Source organism: Triticum urartu, chromosome 4, assembly GCF_003073215.2.
Source record: "Triticum urartu cultivar G1812 chromosome 4, Tu2.1, whole genome shotgun sequence".
Lineage (NCBI taxonomy): Eukaryota > Viridiplantae > Streptophyta > Magnoliopsida > Poales > Poaceae > Triticum > Triticum urartu.
Window position 1 is genome coordinate 259,718,527 of NC_053025.1, and position 17,889 is coordinate 259,736,415.

Below are 17,889 nucleotides of genomic sequence, written 5' to 3' on the forward strand. Positions count from 1 at the left end.
ATTCCCTCGGGTGGCGCTGACATTGGGGGAATGCAGACGAGTGGTGCTAATGGTTCCGGTGCGGCTACTCCTGCTCGTATCGCTGCCGAGCACTTGCCTAAGCTCATCAGAAGGCAAGTGTACTACGGATCCGAATCATCCTGTCAGGTTCGAATCTATCCCAATCTTTTTTAGCATGTCCAAAGTATAGATCCTTGTTGAATCCGTCCTGAATGACCCCCCCACCCCAGGAAAGCGATCTGCCGCCAGATCCAGAGCATGACTCTAGACTCCCGCAACATGACTTCGACTCCGAGTTTTGCGCCACCGAGAAGTACCAAAAGCTGGGTTGTGTGCACGGGCACACTCCCGCTCGACGTGTATGCATGGAGGTATTCGACATTGGCAGGAGATTTCTCAGTTGCCCCTTAGAGGTTAGTGCTAATTAAGTTCATCATTTTACTTCAGTTAATGCCACCGCTCATCCAGAATACTATTTAACATTGGTAGGGATATGAGGATTGTGCCTTTGTTAACTGGCTAGAAAAAGAATGGCATGGCAGGGCTCGGAGTGTTATCACCAAGCTCGCAGAAGATAACATAAAGCTGAAGAAGAAACTTGTTGATCTGGAATGTACAATCAGTACGATGAAGCAAGAAAGAATCAATCACAGACAACAAATGAAAGCAAGAGACAAGAAGGAACTAGCATGTGTAGTTGTGGTTGTCGCATTAGCCATGTTCTATGAAATGTTTGCAATGATGATTAGGGGTTTTGTTTGACAGTATTGCTAAAGCACATCTAGATGTGCTCTAAGTAATGCACATCTAGGTCCTATGCCATTGATGTTATGCGAAGATTCCTGCAGATATTTTTCTTTGTCTTTTTTCTTATCCTTTCTAGTTTGATTATTACTGGCTTTATCAACAAGAAGAGCTCAATGTATTGCTTGCCAACTGTCCTACTCTGTTTGTACCGGTATCAGTGCATAATCCCAAAACTCGTTCCATGTATTTGTTCTGAAAAAGGAAACCAGCCAAATAGCCAATAGGAGTCATGCGCAACCCCGGGAATTTGGAGCGATTGGGTGCAAATAATTGCGGTTGATTATATATCAGAGGTTAGATAATACGTCAACCCCCGCTTCAATCCCCGCTTCAATTAGCAGTTCCTCTTCTCTGCATAACCCGCTTAAGTGTCCACAATCTTCATCGTCCTCGGCAGGCCACGCTACACACTGGCACACACTATTATGCCATGTCGAGCGATAGCGAGGACGAAGTTCGGCCAGCAGTCTGGCGCCCAATGATAGGGTAACATCAAAATCACCCCGCTCGTCTTCCATGAGTCCGGCGTCGAGCCAGACCTCGATTATATCCGGTTCATGGAAGGGACGCCGCCTCCGGACTCGTCAGACAACAACCAGACGAACGAGGAGCCATCGGAGGATGAAGAAGAGGATGATGATGATGAGGAGGAGGAATGGTCGAAAAAGGAGGAGGAGTACGACGACAGAAACGACGATGACGATGGCAGCGGCGATGAAAAGCCAACGGTCAGCGCTAAGAAGCGTCCTCGCCAAGACGATGTCGCGGGGCCATCCAAGAAGAACAAGAAGAAGAAGAAGGACTAAATTAAGCAGATTGTATATATCTCTGTTTATCCTGTCAATCTCATCGTAGACGGTTAGTAATATGTATTCAATAGAGATCTTTTACATTATCGCCAACAGGTTGGTTTGTTGAACTGTGTGCCCTGACAAGCACACAATTCACAAAAAAGACCGTATGGGCTGTCTATAATGATCGCACACAATTCTTATTACCGACCTGTTTACCGGGTATCACACACATCTTATTACGTCGAATCATTTGTGTGCACCTCACTCACCGCAAACGGTTCATCGGAGTGAATTGTATGTCGTATATCGCACACACCTTGATCTGGCTGCCTGTTTCTATTGTTCTATCTCATCGCAAACAGTTCGTATAGATCAACCGTATGCCCCTCATCGCACACGCAACTATAATCTGAACCGTGTTTGATGTATCATTCATCGCAAACATTTAGCATCATTTCTGACAGTTTTCATAAGCACCGTTTGCGATTATTGCATCACACATAGTTTCTCGAAGGGTCTCCGATCGTAGTGTCGCATTAGCAGCATCCTGCAGTAGTGACATATCAAGTTCACATGATTACTTGCAATATGACTTCTCCCGTGACCTCAAGAACAAAAGTAACTACTCACAAATGATAATCATGCTCAAGATCAGAGGGGTATTAAATAGCATAATGGATCTGAACATATAATCTTCCACCAAATAAACCATATAGTAATCAACTACAAGGTGTAATCAACACTAGTAGCCACCCACATGTACCAATCTGAGGTTTCGGTACAAAGATTGAACACAAGAGATGAACTAGGGTGTTAGAGGATATGGTGTTGTTGAAGATGTTGATGAAGATTGGCCTCCCAAAGATGAAAGGGTTGTTGGTGGGAAGTTTCCTCGACGGAATCACTCCGCCGGAGGAAAAAAGTGCTCCTGTCCAAGTTCCACCTCGAGACGACGGCGCTCCATCCCGAAAGTCCCCTTCATATTTTTTTCTAGCTAAAAATGACCTATATACCCGAATATGGGCACCGGAGGTGGGCCGAGGAGGGGACAACCCACCAGGGCGCACCTGGGGGCCCAGGCGCGCCCTGATGTCTTGTGCTCACTAGGGTGGGCCCCTCTGGAAGTTATTTGCTCCAGTATTTACTATATATTCCAAAACAATTCTCCGTAAATTTTCAGCTCATTTGGAGATTTGCAGAATAGGTAACTCTGACGTAGCTTTTTCAGGTCCAGAATTCCAGCTGCCGGCATTCTCCCTCTTTGTGTAAACCTTGCATATTATGAGAGAAAAGGAATTAGAATTACTCCATAAAGCATTATTATGCATAAATATATATAAATATCAGTAGGAAAACATGATGCAAAATGGACGTATAAACGCTCCGAGCGAAACACATATCATGTGGTGAATAAAAATATAGCCCCAAGTAAATTTACCGAAGGATTGAAGACGAAAGAGGGGATGCCATCTTGTGTAATTAGGACAATGTAGTAATTTGTATATCCATCTTGTGTATCCATCTTGTGTAATTAGGACAATGTAGTAATTTGTATATCCATCTTGTGTAAAAAAATAGAATTTTATCACGCTTCTGTGATTTTAAACAATTCTACTACTGGACACAAAAGTTTTGGTTTTTCAGCAAGATCAAATCAACTATCACCATAGACCATCCCAAAGGTCTTACTTGGCTCAAACACTAATTAAAACACCAAAACACAATTACTACAGAAGTAATAATGTGTATTTATTAGAAAATAGTAGCACAAACAAAAAACACAAAAATAAAATTGGGTTGCCTCCCAACAAGCGCTATTGTTTAATGCCCCTAGCTAGGCATAAAACATAGATCTAGGTATTGTCATCTTTGTTATGCAATTCTTCAATTGCACATTTATGACCCGTAGGAGATTCTTTGGGTTTGCTGATAATCACACACATAGGTAGGAAATCAAGAAATTCACTTGTAACAATTGGTTCTTTAATGATATTGATAAAGCTAGGGTGAACAGTTATCGTCTTAAGATCTTCGTTCCCTTTACTAGATGATTCACCCTTATTTTTAGGAACATAAATAAACTTAGTAGATTTAGTAAGAGGAAAATTTGGAGTAGTTTTTACAGAGGCGAAAGCGGAACCAAGTTGGTAATAATATCTTCTAACTTATTAATTTGATTAGAACCTTGATCTATTTTATCATTAACTATAGGTTCCTTTTCCTTTAGATTCTTTAAAGTGATTCCTACCTTCAATCCAATTAGATTAATGTGATTATGGATCTTCTTATCCAGATTTTCAAAAAGTTCTACGGTAGAAATTTTATTCTCAATAATATCAAGCCTTTGCATCACATGTTCCAAAGTTAAAACTGTTTCATTAACCATGAGTGGTAGTGAGCCAACCAAATCTATCATAGCATTATAAGCATCCAAAGTATGGCTGCCCAAGAAATTACCCCAAGTAATGGTATCTAGCACATATCTATACCAAGTAGTAACACCCACATGAAAACTGCGAAGGAGAACGGTAGTAGATTGCTTACGAGTAGATCTATTTTGAGAATGGCAAATTCTATACGAAGCATCTTTTAAAAATTCTCCCTCCCTTTGTTTAAAATTGAAAACCTCACTTTCAGGGGTACTAAGAATGGTAGGAGGACTAGCAATGATATCAAAACAACTGATCTAGCACACAAGCAAACGGAAAGCAAACAAAAAAGATGAACGAAAGAAGGGCGAATAAAAAGGCAAACATTTTTGTGATTTTCTAAAAATGTTTTAGAAGTGGGGGAGAGGAAAACGAGAGGAAAATGGAAAATAATGTAAGTGCAAGAGACGAGAGATTATGATGGGTACCTTGTAGTCTTGGTGTAGAACCTCCCCAGCAACGGCGCCAGAAATTCTTCACGCTACTTCTTGAGCTTGCGTTGATTTCGCTTGAAGAGGAAAGGGTGATGCAGCAAAGTAGAGATAAGTATTTGCCACAGTTAAGAACCAAGGTAACAATCCAGTAGGAGGCACAAGCAACTCCCCAATATATGCACCTACACAAACTAACGAACACTTGCACACAACGCAAAAAGGGGTTGTCAATCATTTCACAGTCATGAACAAGAGTGAAATCTAATAGAGATGGGTATAAAAGATAAATAAAAGGGCAAACTAAAATAAATATAAATAAATTGCAGCAAGGTATTTTTGGGTTTTTTGGTTTATAGAGCTGAAAATATATGATGGAAAATAGACCCGGGGGCCATAGGTTTCACTATTGGCTTCTCTCTTGAAAGAAACATACGGTGGGTAAACAAATTACTATTGAGCAATTGGTAGAAAAGCACATAGTTATGATGATATCTAAGGCAATGATCATGAATATAAGCATCATGTCCGTGACAAGTAGACTAAAATGATCATGCATCTACTACTATTACTCCACACATCGACCGACTCTTCCCTGCATCTAGAGAATTAAGTTCATAAGAACGGAGCAACGCTTTAAGTAAGATGAGATGATGTAGAGGGATAAACTCAAGAAATATGATATAAACCCCATCTTTTTATCCTCGATGGAAACAATGCAATATGTGCCTCGCTACCCTTCTATCACTCGGTGAGGACGCCACAAGATTGAACCCAAAACTAAGCACCTCTCCCATTGCAAGAAAAAACAACCTAGTTGGCCAAACAAACCGATAGTTCGAAGAGAAATACAGAGATACCTTAATCATGCATAAAAGCGTTCAAAGAAGACTCAAATAATATTCATTGATAATCTGATCATAAATCCAAAGTTCATTGGATCTCAACAAACACACCGCAAAAGAATATTACATCGGCTAGAACTCCAAGGACATCGAGGAGAACATTGTATTGAAGATCAAAGAGAGAGAAGAAGCCATATAGCTACTAGCTATGGACCCTTAGGTCTATGGTAAACTACTCATGCTTCATCCAAAGGGTAGCAAGGTTGATGTAGAGGCCCTCCGTGATCGAATCCCCCTCAGGCAGGGTGCCAGAAACGGCCCCAAGATGGGACCTCATGGGAATAGAGGCTTGCGGTAGCAGAAAACTATTTTTGTGGATGCTTTTGATGTTGGGGGGGGGGGGGTATTTGAGAATATATAGCACTGGAATGTAATGCCCCGGACACACCCTCCGGTGGTCGTTACTCCTGGCGGGATCTAGACTGGCCCCATAGATCAGTACTAGTACTTTCTGCACACTTTGTCCTCACCCGTGCGCACCCAAGAGAAACTTCCTGGTCGGTCACCCATCCTGAAACTACTCAGCTGAGCACACTTAACTTTGGAGTTATGTAAGAATGGCTTCCGGAAAATAAGGAATTCCTTATTGGTATGAGTAGTCTATCATCCCTATTAAGCCAGGCTATCACATACACCCCCACTAAGAGGAACCGACGTCCTCATCGAGCCATAGGGACGTTCCCTCTTGGCACAAACGTCTGTGCATCCAGTCCGGTACATGTCCCATGCCGTGTGCCACGACGGGTCACAAATGTCATGAGTAACATGAACGCACACCTATCCGCAAACATCCGTGTAACCGCGAGGGTCGGCTCTGATACCAACTTGTAGCGCCCTGGATACACCCGCCGGTGGTCGTTACTCCTGGCGGGATCTAGACTGGCCCCATGGATCAATACTAGTCTTTTCTGCACACTTTGTCCTCACTCGTGCGCACCCAGGAGCAATTTCCTGGTTGGTCACCCATCCTAAAACTACTCCAAGCCGAGCACGCTTAATTTTGGAGTTCTATCCGAATGGCTTCCGGAAAAGAAGGAATTCCTTATTGATATGAGTAGTCAATCATCCCTATTAAGCCATGCTATCACATAGTCTCGTGTCAAGTTCTCTACAACCGGATATTAAAAATTCCCATCTGCCACATAACCATGGGAACGGCTCTTGAAAGTTTAAACCCTGCAGGGGTGTTCCAACTTAGCCCATGACAAGCTATCACGATTAACGGAGGAAAATCCTCCTCCCAGAACAACCCGATCAAACTCGGAATCCTAGTTCACAAGACATTTCGACAATGGTAAAACAAGTCCAGCAAGACCTCTCGGCGTGCCGAAACCCTGATAGTAGCCGTGCGTATCTTGTCTCAAGCCACGACCAGATGGGACATCCTATGAGTAAAACCAGATCCTCGTGTTGCCCTGTGGTGGCCCCGCAGTGTACCCGTTTGGGACCAACACCATCCGCAATGGCCCCCTGTATTATGTTAAAAGAATCCTCGAGGACGCGACCCCCTATGCCAATTAATTAATTATCAGGATTATTATGTTGGGCAAATGTTAAAACCAATGTTGTGCCTTGCTGGAAGAGTTTTATTCAAAGCGAACTGTCAAGGAGGGCCCACAAACCCCAACCGTGTTAGGAACGCAAAATCAAGGAACATAACACCAATATGACGGAAACTAGGGCGGCAAGAGTGGAACAAAACACCAGGAAAAAGGCCAAGCCTTCCACCCTTTACCAAGTATATATGTGCATTAATTAAATAAGAGATATTATGATATCCCAAAATATCCATGTCCCAACATGGAACAACCTGCACTGCACCTGCAACTAGCAACGCTATAAGAGGTGCTGAGCAAAGCGGTAACATAGCCAAACAACAGTTTTCTGGGATGGTGGAAAATGTTAGAGGCTGTCATGGCAATTTGGGAGGCTTGATAAACAAGTGGTAGGTAGCGCGACATAGCGATAGCATCGAGACAACTAGCATGGCAAAGATAGTAGTGAGATCCAAGGTGACAGTCATCTTACCTAAAATCCCTCTAGGAAGAGAACCGGATCCATGAAGAAGAAGATGAACCAACGTAGTCGAACGGATCGTCACAATCACAATGTAACCGGAACTATCGAGAAGAAGCACAACCGGAAAGAAGCAAACAACAAAGTAAACAACCATCACATAAACATTGCATGATGCACAATCAAGTATGATACACGTCCGGTTTAACAAGTCATGGCATGGCAAAGTGCAACAAACAATACAACCAATTAAGTGGATCTCAATATGCAACGAGTTGCATATTGACGAAACACCACATTCAAGTCATTTAGTTCGCTCTCGTTTATGTACCCTACAAGATTAAATGTTGGTTAACATGGCAAGAAGTGAGGCATAACTAAACTACACATTTTAGGCAATTTAAATGAGGTCGGAAATAACAAACAACAATTCTGAAAAATCCCCATATGCATATTTTGAATTTCATATTGTTCTGCCCTATACAAAATTTTGGAGTTGTTAAACGGCAAAGTAAAGTGCAGCAAGGTAATCTATGCATTTTCTACCCCATTTACAAATAAAGTTTATTTAGTTCGGAGCTACGGTCAATTGGTTATGAAATAAATCATTTTAACATGCATTTATGCAAATTTAGACAAACAACAAGTTTAAACATTTTAAACATGGATTAAAGTTGCATATTATGAAAATAGACGAAATTCTAAGCATTTTACATATATAAATTATTTCGATCCGATGCACGATTGAAGAGTTATTAAATGCATGATCTAGAAGGGTTTTTCTGCAAATTTGTTTTTACTGGATAATAGGAAATTTGCAGAATAGGAAAAAAATAGAACAGGCTGCATCTGCTGGGCGCTGGGGCGCTCACCATGGGCCAAGGCCCAGTCAGTGCAGCAGGAGAGGCCCACGCGGGCGTGGAAGTCAACGGGCAGGGGCGGCTTCCTTTGTCTGCTCCCAACAGAAGGAGGCAGCGCGGCGCGGAGCAGCTCTTGGGCTGCGGCACGAAGGCGATGGCAGCGACGTGCAAGGCAAGCAGGGTTGGCCGGTGGTCGACGAAGATGGCCGGGACCAGGCGGATCTGACAGGAGATGGTGGCTGGCGGGCTGGAGCTTGGCAGGGCCGGCCATGGCGACGTGCTGTGAAGAAAGGGACACATAGAGAGATGGACAACGTGAGAGAGAGCCAGGGAAGTAGAGGAGAAAAGAAAAGGGAGAAGCAAGGGCACCCGGCGACCTACGGGGCTCAGGTCGGCGATGCTGACCCACGGATGTGGCTCGGTCAACGCGAGCGATCGAGCTGCTAGTGCTTGATGCCGCAGAACAGGAGGCAGAGGGTTCTCCCAACGATGAGTTTAATTCATCAGGTTGGAGCTTGAGGTGGCGCATGGATCCGGCCGGAGACGAGACCATGAGCGGCGGCGAGCCCCTGCAGCAAAAGGCAGCGACAGCAGTAGCAGTCAAAAACAGGCAGACAAGGAGGAATGGAGGTTCAGCTTGAGCGACAAGATCGACATGAGGAGGCTAGGAAAAGGCGATTTGCAGGCATGATTGAGGAATGGGTGCGGGTAGTGGGAGGTCGTCATGGTGCAGGTGGAGGAGGTCGGCATCCATGGCAAGGCGGGGCTCGTCCTGTCCATGGCGCAAGGAACACTTGTTGTAGGAGAAGAACGAGGGAGATGAGAGGAGGAGACGAAGGAAGGAAGGAGAAGGGCAGGGGCGACGGGGTCCTGGTCCGGCTGAGGCGCCGGCTGGCGAGAGGCCAGGCCTCCTGGATTGGGTGCCCTGGGAGCTCCTCTCCCGATCCAGATCGGATCGAGGAGGTTGTGGCGATGGGTCGGGCGCTCTGGTGGCCATCGGATCTTGATCTAGCGGCTACAGATCAAGGTGGAAGGTGGATGGCTGGCTGGAAGCCCTTGGATCTAAATCGGACGGACGAGAAAATAGGATAAAGGAGAGTTCAGTAAATAAAATGGAGATGTTTTGGGGATGTTTGGGGATGATCCGGACCCATCGGTAACGACAGCTCAGTTCGGGTTCGGGACAGCTTCGAACACGCACATGAGGGGTATGACGAAAGGCCATGGAGACAAAGGGTTTGATGGGCTCAGAGAAGATACAACAGAGACAAGGAAGAAGCGGCAACTACGAGCGGATCCAAGTTTTGTAAACATGACGACAATGAAGTGCCGATGCAATGCGAATGTTGTGATGATGAATGCAGCAAGCACATGAAACACATGGCAACAACGAAAATAACTGGAAGGCATCTAGAGCGTCGGTTTCGGGTCGTTACAACTCTCCTCCACTTACAAGAGATCTCGCCCCAAGATCTAGGGATGGCACTGGAGAGAAATGGAAGAAGGAAGAGATAAACTAAGTTGCTTCTTTGACAAAAGAGTGAAACCAACGAACCTTGAGAGGTTGAAAAAAACATGCAAGAACGGAGAGAACACAATGGAAATGAACAAAACTAAGAGCACTCCGGTATGAAAGAGGAACAAGGAACACCAAGAGAAACTTGGGGCTCTCAAGGATATGAATGACGAGCTCAATGGACAAGAAAGAATTTGAAACCACTCCGGTTAAAACAAGATGATAAAGGAAGAATTCGGGCAGCACTCCAGTTAAAATGAGAGGCAAGACTTGATGAGATGAAAGGAACTTGAATAGAGGACACAACACTCTGGTTAAATGGATAAGCAAGGAAAAGAAAAGAACATGATCATGTCAAAACGAGATTATGGGACGAAGAGAGCAACATCACAATGCCTCTGGAACAAAAGAGTGGAATGAAAAGAACAGAGTAGAGAACATCAACTTCCACCATGAAGGAACATGAAGGAGCCTTCCTACGAAGAAGGGTTGAACGGAGTTGTTGGAAATCAACAACAAAAGATATGGTTTCCAATGGTCTTATGGAAAACATCCCAAAATTATGAGGTGAAGACCACCCACTAACAGAATTAATTAATTTGATTGAGAACACCAAAGAGATGAAAAACTTCTTCCACCAAGATGATAAAGAGATAACTTGGATCATTATTAAGCACCACAATTAGCAACATTCCTTAGGGAAGGCTTTAGGTGAAATCTTTACCAAGATAAATCAAACAAAGAGACTGATGGATTTAAAATACCACATTCTTGACAAAATTTGAATCATAAAACACGAAGGGAAATTATCAAGAATGACATAACACCACCTCAAAAGATAAGATAGAAAGAACCGCACTTCGGAATGCAAGATGAAGAATACTTGAGCTCCCGCAACAAGTATATTTAAGAACACTTCGAGAATGAATTAAATCCTTGATGAACCATCATGTAGATCCTCCATGAAGAACTCCGGTAAAAAAAGGACGATGAGGAGGAAGTGATGGATGAAAAGAATATAATTGAAGCCTTGCAGTGATTTAGATGGAGCTTCGCGGCGAGTTAACTGAGAGAGATTGGAACTCTGGAAACAAAAGATGAAGCATCTTGAACCGAGAATGTGATATGATGAACAACTCAGAAAGAAAGATGAATCACTTGTAATCAAGTATTTATTCATCATGAACAATCTCCGGAAGAAAATAATTGAATCACCTCAAGGAAATAAGAATAAGATTTATTGTATGCTTATCCTTCATCAAATTAAATTGATGAAAAACAATGGATTTGGCATACTACTTATTCCCATTGAAAAGGATTAAAGAGAGATATAGAGCAAAATTGAGAAAGTCTTCAACAAATCACCAGTAGAATTGGAAACAACGAATAAGTTGATATGATAACAAGGAAGAGAAAACATGAACGAACCACCATAAGAACCGAAATGAACGATGAAAAGTGAACGAAACGCCGGGAAGAATTACAAAATGAACGAATATACTTTAGGGAATTTAGATGCAAGAGAACGAAGAGATCACGATCTAACAACAGAATACTTGGAAGAAGCACCGGTAGAATAAGGAGAATGAGAGTTGAAAGATGAGAATGAAGAATTCAAAAATGAAGGCCTTTGGAGGAATAAAATGGAAACAACTCATGAAATGCTTCGAATGGGTATGAAAAGAAATCTCACAATCAAAAACAATCATGAGAATGTCATAAAGCTAGAACCATGAATCTTCAATTGAACGGACAAGATTTAGGAGAAATTCTTCTTCGGTCTTCAGATGTTGAGAATGATGACGAGAACCACCATGACAATTGATGAGACACTCCGGAACAATGAAGAATAGAAATGTTGAACCAATGATGAAAATGTTTTGACAGTGATGTTGGAGAAGGAATATGACTGACGATAATTCATTCGTATGTCAAACTTTGAAAAAGAATTTGAGAATAACTTCGGAAAATTAGAAGAGTCAGGTAAGATCCTGGGAAAAGACCTGTTTGTTAGGGCCCACTCAAAGATACACCGTTCAAAGCAATTTAGAAATAGATGATGCACTGGAACGTTTCAAAGACTTGAATGAGGTGAAAACCTTGAATTAATTTGAACACAAACACGAATCCTCTGAGATGTCTTCGGCACTCTAGAATGATTAAATGGTGAGAGGGGAACGAGCAAGGGGAAACACTTGGTCCAAGGAAAAGAATATGATCAACCCAAAAAACTTGAGTTAATCCACCGGAGAATAAAACGAGAGAGAGTCTGACGAACTAGACGAGAATCCACTAGTTGAAGCAATTAAGGAAATAATGAAGAAGCTTTGCATGAAAGAATTGAATGCCTGTTTCGAGACTGTAAAAAAAAAAAAAAAAAAGGGGGGGGGGGGGGGGAAAAAGAAAATAACTTGCGTCGGTGAATCGAACTCCGTTGGGAAAACTGACAATCGATGCTGCAAGAGTTGAAGAGGATGGCTCGAAGAGAAGTGCGCTGGTTGAACAAAGGATGAACAAGAAAATCTCGATGATCAAGAAGAATTAGCACTCCCATAGAAATATGAGAAGACTGCTTAGGGACAGGTATGGAATCAACACTTGACATCGAAGCAACTCGAATACCACAACAAAAAAAACAAAGGATTGGCTTGGGAAATAAGTCAGAAACAAACATATAACCCCTCATGCATTTATTGGAAAGATAAACCTAGGTAATGTAACGACTTAGAGGCATAACCACATTGAAAGCAATGTCGCAAGTGAGGTAATCTTTGCAAGCAACTCATGTAATACATAAAGGGGAGAGAGATACATAGTTGGCTTACACTCGCCACGTCACACAATGCATAAATAAGTCATTACATTCATCCAAATACACTCAAGGTCCGACTATGGAACCCAAAATGAAGATAAACCCCAAATGCAACATAGTCCCTGATCGCCCCAACTAGGCACCACTACTGATCATCTGGGAAAGACACATAGTATCGTCCTGAGTCCTCATCGAACAGCCACTTGAGCTCAGTTGAATCACCTGGAGCGGTATCATTGGTCCCTGCATCTGGTTTTGGAAGTAATCTGTGAGTCACGGGGACTCGGCAATCTCACACCCTCCGATCAAGACTATTTAAGCTTATAGGAAAGGCAAAGGTATGATGTGGAGCTGCAGCAAGTGACTAGCATATATGGTGGCTAACATACGCAAAAGAGAGCGAGAAGAGAAGGCAAAGGCACGGTCGAACAACTATGATCAAGAAGTGATCCTAGAACAACCTACGTCAAACATAACTCCAACACTGTGTTCACTTCCCGGACCCCGCCGAGAAGAGACCATCACGGTTACACACGCGGTTGGTGCATTTTAATTAAGTTAAGTTTCAGGTTATCTACAACAGGACATTAACAAATGCCCATCTGCCCATAACCGCGGGCACGACTTTCGAAAGTTCAAATCCCTACAGGGGAGTCCCAACTTAGCCCATCACAAGGTCTCGCGGTCAATGAAGGATATTCCTTCTCCCAAGACAATCCGATTAGACTCGGCATCCCGGTTACAAGACATCTCGATAATGGTAAAACAAGTCCAGCAACACCGCCCGAATGTGCCGACAATACCCGATAGGAGCTGCACATATCTCGTTCTCAGGGCACACTTAGATGAGACTAGCTACGAGTAAAACCAACCCTCAAGTTTCCCTGAGGTGGCCCCGCAGGCAGCTCAGTTTGGACCAACACTCAGAGGAGCACTGGCCCGGGGAGGTTTAAATAAAGATGACCCTCGGGCCCCGGAAACCCAAGGGAAAAAGAGGCTAGGTGGAGAATGGTAAAACCAAGGTTGGGCATTGCTGGAGGAGTTTTATTCAAGGCGAACTATCAAGGGGTTCCCATTATAACCCAACCGTGTAAGGAACGCAAAATCCGGGAACATAACACCGATATGACGAAAACTAGGGCGGCAAGAGTGGAACAAAACACTAGGCATAAGGCCGAGCCTTCCACCCTTTACCAAGTATATAGGTGCATTAAAATAAACAAGATAATATGGTGATATCTCAACAATAAACATGTTCCAACAAGCAACGATCTCCAATCTTCACCTGCAACTAGCAACGCTATAAGAGGGGCTGAGCAAAGCGGTAACATAGCCAAACAACGGTTTGCTAGGACAAGGTGGGTTAGAGGTTTGACATGGCAATATGGGAGGCATGATAATCAAGTGGTAGGTATCGTAGCATAGGCATAGCAAAAGAGCGAGCATCTAGCAAGCAAAGATAGAAGTGATTTCGAGGGTATGGTCATCGTGCCTGCAAAGTTCTCGGAGTTGACTTCATCCTCATAAGAGTACTCAACGGGCTTCTCGTTCACGTACTCGTCTCTCGGCTCTACTCAGGCAAGAACAACAAACAAAAAGGAACACAATCAACCACGTGCAATGCTCAAGCAACATGATGCAAACATGGTATGATATGCAGGATGCGATATGTGATGCATATGCAAGATTTGGCAAGGAATGATTAAACCTAGCCTCAACTTGGAAAACCAAGAGTGCCACTGGAAATAGGAGTTGATTTCGGTTGAAATCGATATAAAGATCACCAGAATCGGATGCACGGTTTGGAAATGGCAAGCAAAACAAATATGGCACCGACCTGCGATAATCAGCACGAGACCACCTAAATGCATCAAGAACAACATGCTACAGCACTCCAACATGACAAAAAAATACATGGCATGGATCCACTCATGATTCTTGACAAAAGATGAACACTGAGCTATGGCTAATTCACTCAATAGAAGGTTCAAACAAGCATGGCAAAAGTGCAAAAAATTACAGGTTTCAGACTTCGTGAAATTAACAGCATATCAGGAATTTAACATCAGGAAGCAATGTTTAGGGCACGATAACTACATGCTACAGGAACATATCATGGCAAAGCAAAGCATGGCATGAAGCTACTCAACGCATACAACAAAAGTACCTTAGTGACCATGAGCCAAAAGGGATCAGAAAATACAATTGCAAACATGTGAACATAGCAAAAACATAAACAGATTGAGACTTCGTGAAAAACTGGAGTATGGCAAAACAGATAACGAGTAGGCATGTTTACGAGCTCGATGCACTCACTACAAGGCATTGCATGACAAACTAAGCATACACTCAACAAGTAGACATAGCATAGAAGGTAAACATGGTAAGAACAACAACATAGCATGCACGGATCAACAACAACAAGCTCGGCAAAATCGCTAAACATGTTAACAATCTGCCAGGAACATTTTATAGCAAAAGTAGAGCTCGATGGACTCAAGCTAGGAGCTCCATAATTGCAAACAAACAGATGGAGGGATAGAGCACCACAATATCTACAAAATATCCTTACTGATCACTAGGAAACAACATGAACATATGGCATAAAAATTACAGCAGGACAAGGACTTAGTGAAATTCTATGTCCCTGAAAACAGCAACATTGAGTAAGCTACTTTGCATGCTTGTGCTAGTCACCACAAAGACCACAAAAATACATGGCATACACCTCTGTAAAGATGGCATGGCATTCTTCAAAACACATGTAGAGCTCAGGATCATAGCATGCACACATTAATCATGGCAAAAATGACAAAAGTGCATTTGTTGAAACATATCTGAAACTATCATCACATAGTCCTCTTCCAACAGCATTTCGGGCATCAAGATGAGCTCAAAAGAAAATGATGCAATGAGATGAAATGATGTACTCGTCGGGACGAACATTTTGATATGCTACACGCACGAATCGGAGCCACGATGAGGGAGTTATGATGCGTCAAAGTATGCAAAAATCTAGGGTTTGAGGGGGAAAATCAACCGGATCTAGATCTCAGATATGGCGGTTACTGTAGTGATGCGGCGCCCGAGGTTCGTCGACGATCCACTATTCGCCGGAGTCGAGGTGGGAAGTCGCCAAACTTGGAGGGGCGCCAGAGAGGGTCGTCGCCGGCGAGGAGGGACAACGAGGTTGCGCGGGCGGCGGAGGACCTGGCGGTGCCGGCGAGATGGCGGCGAGGCGCCTCGGCCGGTGAGCAGCTCCGGCTGGCGGGGCTGGCGGCGTGGCAGAGGGAGAGGTGGCGCTGCGAGGAGCGGAGTCGGGCGGCGGCTTCCCAGGCGGCGGACACGAGGCATAGGGCGGCGGCGCGGGGGAACGGGCTCGGGGGCCCAAATCGGGCTTCCCAGGCCGCGGCGGCGGTGCGCGCTAGTGCGCCACGTGGCGGGGGCTGATTTGCGCGGGAGGTGGAGGCGATGTGTCCAGTGCTGGCGGACACGTCCGGCGCACGGAGAGCGGATTTCTAGGGTTTTGAGGAGGGAGAGATCGGAAATTTTCGGGGACGGTCTATTTATAGAGGTTGAGGGAGCTAGGAAGCTCCAAATGAGGTGCGGTTTGCGGCCACGCGATCGTGACCGAACGACCTAGGTGATGGGAGAGGTTTAGGTGGGTTTTGGGACACTTTGGATGGGTGTAGAGCTGTAACACACACGAGGCCTTTTCGGTCCCTCGGTTAACCGTTGGAGTATCAAACGAAGTTCAAATGGCACGAAACTTGACAGGTGGTCTACCGGTAGTAAACCAAGGCCGCATGACAAGTCTCGGTCCAATCCGAAAACATTTAACACCCGCACACAAAAAGATGTAGAAAGGGACGCCGGAGGACATAGGAGCGCCGGAATGCCAAATGGACAACGGGGAAAATGCTCGGATGCATGAGACGAACACGTATGCAAATGCAATGCACATGATGACATGATATGAGATGCATGACAAAGACAAAACACACGGAGACAAAAACCGGACAACGGTGAAATAAAATAACTTAGTGCCGAAAATGGCAAGAGTTGGAATACAAATAAGGTAAGTTACATCCGAGGTGTTACAACACTACACCACTACGAAAGGATCTCGTCCCGAGATCTAGGACTGGAAAAACTCTGAGTACTCAGAACGGAGGTGATCCTCGCGTTCCCAGGTGGCTTCATGGTCGGAATGATGTGACCACTTGACTTTGAGGAATTTGATAGACTTGTTGCGAGTCTTGTGCTCAGTTTCTTCAAGGATAGCAACTGGGTGCTCATGATAAGACATGTCTTCTTGGAGATCAATGTCTTCGAAGTTGATGGTGCGGTCAGGGGTCTTGAAACACTTGCGGAGCTGAGAGACATGAAACACGTCATGCACGTTTGCAAACTTAGATGGAAGCTCAAGTTGATAGGCGAGATCACCTCTCTTGCTGATGATCTTGAAAGGACCCACGTATCTAGGGGCAAGCTTCCCTTTGATACCGAAGCGATGAGTACCTTTCATTGGAGAGACGCGGAGGTAGACATGGTCTCCGATCTCGAAAGCCAAGCCGCGATGCTTGCTATCATAGTAACTCTTCTGGCACAATTGCGCAGCTTTGAGATTATCACGAATGACTTTGCACATCTCTTCTGCCTCTGTGATCAAGTAATTGCCAAGAAGTTGACGTTCACCAGTCTCTGACCAGTTAAGAGGAGCACGACACTTCCTGCCATAGAGAATTTCAAATGGGGCCTTGCCCGAACTCGCTTGGAAGCTGTTATTGTAGGAGAACTTGGCATATGGAAGACAATCTTCCCACTTCATACCGAAAGAGATGACGCAAGCCCTGAGTATATCTTCAAGAATTTGATTTACTCGCTCGACTTGGCCACTAGTTTGAGGATGAAAAGCTGTGCTGAAACGAATGTTGAATCCCAGAACTTAGAAGTGAAGATGCTGCCACGATCTGAAGATATCAACTACGGAATGTCGTGCAGAGAGACAAGACTGGAGGTATATAGCTCTGCCAATTGAGCTGCTGTGATAGATTCTTTGATACGAAGGAAATGAGCCACTTTAGTGAGTTTGTCGATGACAACGGAGATAGCATCATTGCCACGCTTGGACTTTGGAAATCCAGTCACGAAGTCCATCTCAATGTGGTCAAACTTCCATTATGGAATGGCAAGAGGTTGCAGGAGACCAGCTAGTCGTTGGTGTTCAGCCTTCACACTTCTGCAGACATCACATTCATTCACGAACTGAGCAATCTCACGCTTCATTCGAGTCCACCAATACGACTGCTTGAGGTC

The 17,889-nt window shown here is 44.1% G+C and overlaps 1 long non-coding RNA gene across 2 annotated transcripts; it reads right to left on the reverse strand.

The window, feature by feature from the left end:
- Nucleotides 1-2,337: 2,337 nt before the first annotated feature.
- Nucleotides 2,338-9,226, reverse strand: LOC125551428. Of its 2 annotated transcripts, none has more exons than XR_007302625.1 (5): nucleotides 8,624-9,224; nucleotides 8,255-8,522; nucleotides 7,395-7,486; nucleotides 4,459-4,538; nucleotides 2,338-2,872 (listed from the first exon to the last, which is right to left on the reverse strand). It is a non-coding gene; the product is annotated as an uncharacterized LOC125551428 (long non-coding RNA). The 2 variants fall into 2 exon arrangements; XR_007302626.1 differs by lacking the exon at nucleotides 2,338-2,872 and adding an exon at nucleotides 2,971-3,162 and having other exon boundaries at nucleotides 8,624-9,226.
- Nucleotides 9,227-17,889: the final 8,663 nt, after the last annotated feature.